Here is an 8,582-nt window from a genome sequence, read left to right as displayed (position 1 = left end):
TGATTGTTACATGAGTTTCTCTCATCCATGCAACGCCCGTCATCCGTCCCCGTGCCTACAGTATTTTAATCCTGCTGTTTACTAAAATCACTACTGCTGTCTCTGTTACTCTGCTGCTGTTATTTCACTACTGCTACTACTATAAAACTGTTACTACTGATAAACTCTTGCGAGCAAGTCTGTTTCCAGGTGCAGCTGAATTGACAACTCCGCTGTTAAGGCTTCCAAGTGTTCTTTGTCTCCCCTTGTGTCGAATCAATAAATTGGGTTTTACTTCCCTCGAAGACTGTTGCGATCCCCTATACTTGTGGGTCATCACCCCACTACACCACACTCATAACAAGTGATAGTGGTCTTGTCCTGCTTGTTCGCAACGGGTACGGCATTGCTTCCGGTTCTGGGAGCGGTGTTGGTGTTGGTGTTGTTGTTGTTAGGGGCTCGGGGTGGAGCGCGGTTGTAGTTGTTGTTGTTGTAGTTGTTATTGTAGCCTCCTGGCTTGGAGTTTCCTCCACTCCTGTTCTGATAACTGGGGCGAGAGTTCTGCATCTGTGGCTTGTTGTTTCTCGGAGTGAAACCTCCGCTTGAGCTAGGGCGAAACTTTTGGGGGTGGCTTGATCCACTCTGATTCGCCATGCGGCGCTTGCGGTTTTCATTGGCTTGGTTTAACTTGCCCTCCATCTGGATGGCGGAGTCAACAAGGGCTTCGAGGTCGGCGAAGGGGATGTTGACGAGGACAGTCTGCATCCCATCATGCAGTCCGTTCAGGAATCTCTCCTTCCTCTTCTCAACGGTGTCGGTCTCATCAGGGGCATACCTCGACAAAGTGAGAAACTTGTCGCGGTATTCAACCACCGTCATGCGACCTTGTTTCAGCTCACGGAATTCATCCCTCATCTTCTTGATAAGACCCGGGGGTACATGGTACTTGCTGAACTTGAGTTTGAAATCCTCCCAAGTCATGAATTGACCTCCGTTCATGGCACGGGTGCTTGTCCACCAAGCGCGGGCTGGTCCAGCGAGATAGTGAGTGGCGAACAAAACCTTCTCGTTGGCTTCTACTCCGGCTACCTCCAGATTGTTCTCCATAGTCTGGAGCCAATCGTCGGCGTCAAGGGGCTCCTTGGTCTTGCTAAACACCGGAGGGTTGGTGTTTTGGAAGTTCTTGAGCTTGGATCCGGGGTGGTCATGATTTCCATGGCCTTGGTTGGCGATGTTCTGCAAGGCGGTGAGGTTGGCTTGGCGTTCGGCTCTCTCGGTTTCCCGGTCTGCAAGCATGGTTTGCAGCAGTTGCAGCATCGCGTCGTTGGTGCGATTTGGAGGGGCCATCTGAAGATGTAGAAGATTATGAGATAAGAGGGAACATTCTATGGTTCATTTTGGTTAAGTTTGAAAACAATTTGAAAACTTGTAATCTTTTCATGACAAACATAACATTCGTTCATTCATGCAAGACATAGTACAAACTACACACATACTCCAATGGTTTTAAGAACCATTCTCATGCTACGATACAAAGGATGGGATACAACTCACACCTACTATAAGTGGAACTAGTGCAACTACTCCTCATCATCGACATCAATCGGGACGTAGTCGTCGGGTCCGGCCTCCAGGAACTCGTAGTCCTCCTCCTCGGTGTTCTCGTCCTCCTCAAAGTCGTTGTCGTCACTCAGGAAGGCGTCTCCTCCCTGAATGTCGATGCCTCCATCGTCATCCTCCAGCTGACGAATCTGATCCTCCTGGGCCTTGACAGTGGCCTCAAGTGACGCGATCCGGGCGCGAAGGCGACGAATCGTAGCGTCCTTCTTGGCACGCTGCTGGCGAAGGCTCTTGCGGTCGTTGTTGAGTAGCTTGATCGCCTCACCCTGCTCAGTGATGTGAGCATGGGTCTGGTTCGCGTAAGCGCGGGAGGCGTCGAGGTCCTTCTGAGTCTGGTAGAGCATGAAGTCCAGGTGCTCAGCATGGTTCCTCAACTCCGGGTGCGGCTGCAGCTCCATGGGCACTCCCGCAGCATCACGCCTCACAAGGTGGGCGTAGCGAGAGGCGAGGATGCGCACCACGTTCTGTCCACAGAGGCGCGCAAGTGCCTCCTGAAGGCCACGTGCGAGTCCGTCGAGCCAGTTGCTCTCGCGGAAGGAGAAGAGGATCCTCTCCGAAGTGGGAGGCTCCATCTTGCCCCTCATGTCGGCAGTGATCACCCACTGCAACTCTCCTCCGGGCGTGTCGTCCAGCTGAACCCCGTGAAACTCGGGGTGTGGGCGCCCAAGGAAGTCAGAGACGGCGTTGAGGTCGTGCTCGAAGATCAAGCTTCCTCCGTTCCCAAGCTGATAAAACTTGGTGTTGATGGGTTCATTCGGCTCCATCTGAAAGAGAATTGGATGAGTAAGTTAGAGAGTGCAAAGTGTGGCAAAATTTTAAGTTGATTCAAATAAGATAGAACATGATTCATCAAATTTTGGTAAAGTCCCAAAGACAAGAGTGTAGTAAATTTTCACGAATAGTTTCTTTCATTTGATTTCAAAGTTAAGGTTTTCAGAATGCCCATTCTAACTAAGGTCTTCTAAGGTCAAACAATGGCTCTGATACCAACTTGTGAACACCCGGATTTTTAAGTCCGAATGCCTATTATGTCATACATCGCAATCCCAGGAATATTGTTGTTGCGAGGCATAATAGTTAAGTATCACAGTCATCATTCATTACAAACCATAAGTCTTACAAATTTGGAATCACATGATCCATATTACACGAATAGTTGATCTATTGATCAACGAACAAACACAAGTTCATAGTTCAGCATAGCGGAAGCGTAAGATACAAGGACTCTCTAGTCCACAGGCCAACGCTTGACGTCGGAAGGCGCTTAGTTGTCGTAGGCGTCCTGCTGGTCATCTCCTTGGTCATCGTCATACTCTGGCCATTTGAATAGCCAGGGACAAAGCCGTGAGTACTTCAAGTACTCGCAAACTAATACTAATGTAAGTGCTAGACATTCTAGTACGGTTTGCTAAGCTCTAGTTTATTTGCATAAAGCTAGTTTTAGTTCACAAAGTTGGAGAAAAGCTTGTTCAAGTGCTAACTAACCCAAGTGGGAACATTAGTGTCATTCCCACCATTCAAGTGGTGATTTCAATTCAATTCACCCCAAGTCATTTCACCATCACCTTTCAACATCATTTTCAAAGATATGACATCGGAAACTGTATGGCCTTTCCAACCGTCCGTAACCGTGGACGCGGCTATTCGAATAGGTTTACACTCTGCAGAGGTTGCACACTTGTGCCACAACATTTGATTTCATCCGTCGGGATTACCCCGAATCATCGTAACACAGTACGCGGATCATCAACCATAACCTTTCACTTACAAATCCTAGTATGAGTACTTCTCCCCATGAGCTTGGCCCCCCAGTGAAGACAGACAGTCAGCCTGGGAACTGCACAGGGCTTGGGCCGGACATTCACCTCATTTCGCATCATATCATATCATTTCTTTTGTGGTAGAGGCAGCTTTCGGCATAACCCCGATGACGCTTGTTTAGAGGGAACCCATACTAAGACGCATAAACTTCCAGTTAAGCCCTACCCATAATCAGGTATTGTGGGGGTACTTAATAATTGGAAAGGTATCGCATTCAAACCCACATCATTGTTTATCAAAAATCACCATCTTCTCTTGTTCACATTCACCTTCAAAAATCATTCAATGGAGTGCATCTTCACTCCAAGGTTTCAAAATCCTTTCAAATTCACATTGTTCCCATCTAGAGTAGTCAAGTTTTAATTCATTAGCACTAGCTCTAATTCATGAGGGGTGCTATCTTGCTTTGCTTGGAGAAGAGTAACTCACTACTCTAGTATCCAACTCGTACTTTGACCAAAGTTAACTATAAAAGTAACTCATTTAGAAAACAAGTAAAAACTTGTAATGGAAAAACTTGGGATAGGCTCATGTAAGAAAAGGTAAGAATCATGGTGCCTTGCCCCAAGGGGCTTTGCACTTTGCAAGAATAATAGCTTGCATTGGTAATAGCTTGCCTTGGTAGTTCTCAAACTGTTCCTCCTCCTCCTCTTGGTAGCAACCTTCTTCTTCGGCGTATTCTCCGGTGCTACCGTCTAAATTGGAATACGAGTATAATTACTCACTAATTTAATGGCTATTCCATACATCACATATAACACACAAACTACTCTATGCACACAAATAAATTAACTAGGGTGCATGGGTTGTGGGGGTTAAGTAGAATTCACTTCTTTGTATTTCATATGTAAATGATAGTTTCCATAGGGTTCTTGAGAAATAATTTCCTCTCATTGAAATCTTCTTAAGATTTAATTTCTCAAATAATCATGTATGAACTCATATTGACCCAAGTCAAATGTTCATCATCATCATTTGTGAAAATGATTTAAATGAGGTAGATCACCTCATACTATTTAAATAACACTATATTTGATTTAAATCTCAAGTAATTCATATAAGAGAGTTTGGGACCAGGGGTCCAAACATCCCATGAATTCATGTGAGACAAGTTTAAATGAAGTACAAGACTTCACAACATTTACTTTAATAGTTTTGGACAATATCAACTAGTTAAACTAGCCATATTATCCATTCATTAAACTATGGCATGATCATACAAAGTAACCACACCATTTTATTGCATAAACAATTAGTGCAAGTCAAATGTGAGCTATTAGAGTTGGAATTAACTTAATATCTATTTTGGTTGATTTTTAAGAATTATTTGAATAGGGAAAAGTCCCTGTCTTGTTATTTTTATCACATTAATTCTACAAAGAATCTGGCCATGGGACCAGTGGCATTGGTTAGATCATTTTACTAGCTTTCCAACAATATAAAATTCATTGAATTTGGTTAAGCCAATTTGAATCTATTGATTTTCAAAGTTTGGGCACTATTGAAATTATTTGGAATTGTTTAAAAGAAGTTTGAATTAAGAGGGCCGGCGGGAAACGAAACTGGGCCAGATTCGAATAAAAACGGCCCAGTCCAGCCCAGCCACGGTCCACAGACGCGCGGCGCGCTGACAGGGTGGGGTCCAGGCGTCAGTGGCTTATAACGCCCGAAGCGGTATGTTTTAAAGTGGAGCGTTGGATTAGAACGCAGATCGACGGTCGAGGTTCATCGTCTTCTCCGACGAGAACCCGACGTGCTGGCGGCGAGGGTAGGGGGTCGGAGAGCTCACCGTGGCTCCAGCTAGGGTTGGCAAGGTGCGCGATGAAGTTGTGGACGACGGCGAGTCGACTGGTAGCAACGGCTCCTCCTGGAATAGCTCCAATCGACAGCGGCGTCCACCAGGTATTGGCGGCTCCAATCTCCAAATTGGGGCGGCTCCGGCGACGATTGAGTGAGTGGAGTGGTGGTGGAGAAGCAGTGAGAGGTGGGGAGTGAGCTGGTGTGGTTGGTTTGGTCCAGGGAACCTCCTATTTATAGAATCGCATGAGGGTTGCGGGGCAGTGAGGTGGGCGACATGGGCGCGACGTCTCCGGTGAGCTATCGAGCTAGGCGAGGGTGCAGGGATGCTCTACGTGTCCAGGCGAGGCGAATGGTGGCGACAGCGTGGTCGGGGAGGGCCTGGTTATGTCGCGTTGCTTCCGTGTCTGTCGCGCCCGCGGCGGAGCAGGGTTGGCTTCTCCGGCGACGGCGGGTGCGGGTCATGGTCGAGGGCGTGTCCAACGGCGTCGCGGTGTCACGGTGAGGCTCACGGTGCTCGCAGGGGGTCCAGGGGCTGCGTGTACTGGCGGGGTGGCGCGTGGCCAGTGCGCGTCCATGGTGCGCATGGTCGCGACGCGAGCGGCATACTGGCGGTTTTGGGCACGCGTCTTCCGGCGTAGCTAGGGCATCTACCTTGCTTCTGTTGGTGCTAGACGACGTAGAGGAGCGAGGTGGCGAGCTAGGGCAAGGTGGCCAGGGTTGGGGAGCAAGGGAGAGAGGGGAGGCTCGGCAAGGTGGCGCCATTGCCGGCATGGTGTGTGCATGCATGCTATGCATGCACAACTAGGGTTTCTATGCTGCATTGAGAGTGAGAGGGGACCAGGGGACCAGTAGAGTGTGATTGGGGTGGTTAGGGTAGATTAGATCACTATTTGCAATAGTTGCAAATAGTGCCTGATTTTGGAATTTACAAAATTGTCTAAATTTGAAATAATTCAAATGGTGAATGTGTTTGAAAAGTGAGTGTTGATATTAGTTGTAAATGACCAGAGAGGTTTGGAGGTGGTGGTGGAAAAATTAGAATTCAAAAATTGGCAAAATTGGCTAAGTGAAGAATGTTGCATATGTGAGAAAGTTGGAACTTTGGATGAGCCTTGCTCATGATCAAAGATGAATTTGGCATGATGATCTTCACCAAAGTTGTTCACCTTGATGTTGACTTTGAAATGGTGCAAAGAGTTAGCAAGAGTTGGTTTGGGAAAAATGAATGGCAAGGGCTCAAAGTGGTGATCAGACTAGAATTGTCAAAATTGACCATTATCATATGTGAGTGGGATTTGTGTTTGAAATCCATTTGAATTGTGAATCTTTGATTCCAAAAGTTGTAATAAGTGTTTAATAACATTACTCAACTAATGGTGAAGACCAAATAGGTCTAGGGTCAAAATTTATAAAAATGCCATAGGGCATATGTGAGGGTTTCTAGGGTTTTGCATTTTATGGAATTTCTTCCTCTTTGATTTATTTGGTTGGTGATCCTCATATGATCACACTAGGGTTTTAGAGCATATCAAATACAAGTAATAACAATCATCATGGCATATCACTCAAATGCACAAGTCCTATGCATGGTACTATATGCAAATAGAAAAGTTTTTGTTGGTTTGAAATTTTGCTTTCTGGAATTCTCTAACTTTCTTTTTATTGAAATTTGGGGTGTTACACAATCCCACTTTCAACTAAATCGATAGGAAACGATAGAAACTACAGTGAATTCACAGTAGGATAGCTCCATAAGCAGGTACGTGAACCATATGCGAACCATATTTCAAAAGTTCTCTTCCTTTTTTGTGCCTAGGTTTGTTGCACATTATGCTTCTTGTAATTGCTTCACAAAAAATCCCCTTACGACACCTGAAAAATGTAAAATGGATTTTACGTGGCTAGGGCCCATATTTGTACATAATATGGCTCACTCCAGCAAACTATGTCATTCTTCAGAACATGACCTAGCTCATGTGCCTAAAAGCCATAGCACTTCGCAGGTTGTGGCTTATTTTGTGATGATTTTTTCAGAATAACTACCGTATTCTAACTTTGTAATTTTTTCTCGAAACTATGTCATGTAAAATGACGCTAGGAGAAGGTTTTACATTTTTCGAATTTTTTTAGTGAGCTATGATCAAATTAGTACCTGCATGGAGTGACCTTTCGCAAGAACGGACCTAGCAGGGAATACAGAGGGAACCATGCAAAACCGAAATCGTACCTCGGATAAAACATGTTGTGGAGTCAAAATTGATTTCTGAATCTGCAACAAGCGAAAGTAGACACTTAATTAGTTTAAAGCTTGTCTAGTTCCAAGGGAAATAGGGAGGGACCTATACAGAATACCATGAATTCCCACGAACCTAGCGCCATTAGCAGCCTAGTATATTTAGAAGCTCACTTCTAGTTTTTTTTGCATAGGTTTCATACAATTGCTGACTGTGCTTCTTGTAGCTACTTCACAATGAAACCCGCTTCGGCACCAAAAAAACAAAAAAAAAAAGGATTTTTCGTCGCTAGGAAAGAAAACTAATAAACCCAACATTTCCTAAAATTTATTTTTAAATTCTCCAGTGTAAATTTAAACAAAAAATATTTTAAAATTTAAATGAAATTACCTCAAATTAGCCATGCAAACTTTCAATTAAAATTTCCCCGTAGATTTCCATGTGTCGCTTTTTTCCCTCAGAAAATATAAATAGTGGTGTGCATATATATTACTTGTGGCATGTGGAAACGAATGCCACTAGTAAATTTTTAAAGTAGCATGCTAAAACGGACACGCCACCGGTAGATTTGAAAAGTAGCATGCTAAAACGGACACGCCACTAATGTGTATACTACCAGTGACATGACGTCCAGCTCCACTAGGCGTAGTAGATATATCGGCTGCATATTAGTGATTTGTCAGATACATGCCACTAGTAGAGCTTTCGCCATGGCAATACTAGGCACATGTCTACTCTAGTCTAGTGAGAGATGGCTATGAGTGGATCATATTTCCTCTGTTCTTGATACAAAAACACTAAGAAAATATACAATTTTCATCTATACAAGGCCAAAATATTTTTCCGAGAAGAATTAGTTAGATTTTTCTCTCCATAATGGTGCTCAGTCATATAAAGGTTGCAACCATAGAGATATACACACCACATCTAACATGTCTAATTAGCCCGAAAAAGCTTTCTACATAATTAATTGTGCTATTTATTTCTGATTTTATTTCGTTGAAATCTAAAAAAGAAGATAGTGGGTTTGTATAAAAAACGGAGTGAGTAGTAATAATCAAATAAAGACTGGGTTACCCCACTTTGAGAGTGTTATCTCTCAATATTGAACCACCCGTTTAGGGTCAC

The sequence above is a fragment of the Lolium perenne genome, chromosome 3, assembly GCF_019359855.2.
Source record: "Lolium perenne isolate Kyuss_39 chromosome 3, Kyuss_2.0, whole genome shotgun sequence".
NCBI lineage: Eukaryota > Viridiplantae > Streptophyta > Magnoliopsida > Poales > Poaceae > Lolium > Lolium perenne.
Note: the sequence above shows the minus strand (reverse complement) of the source record.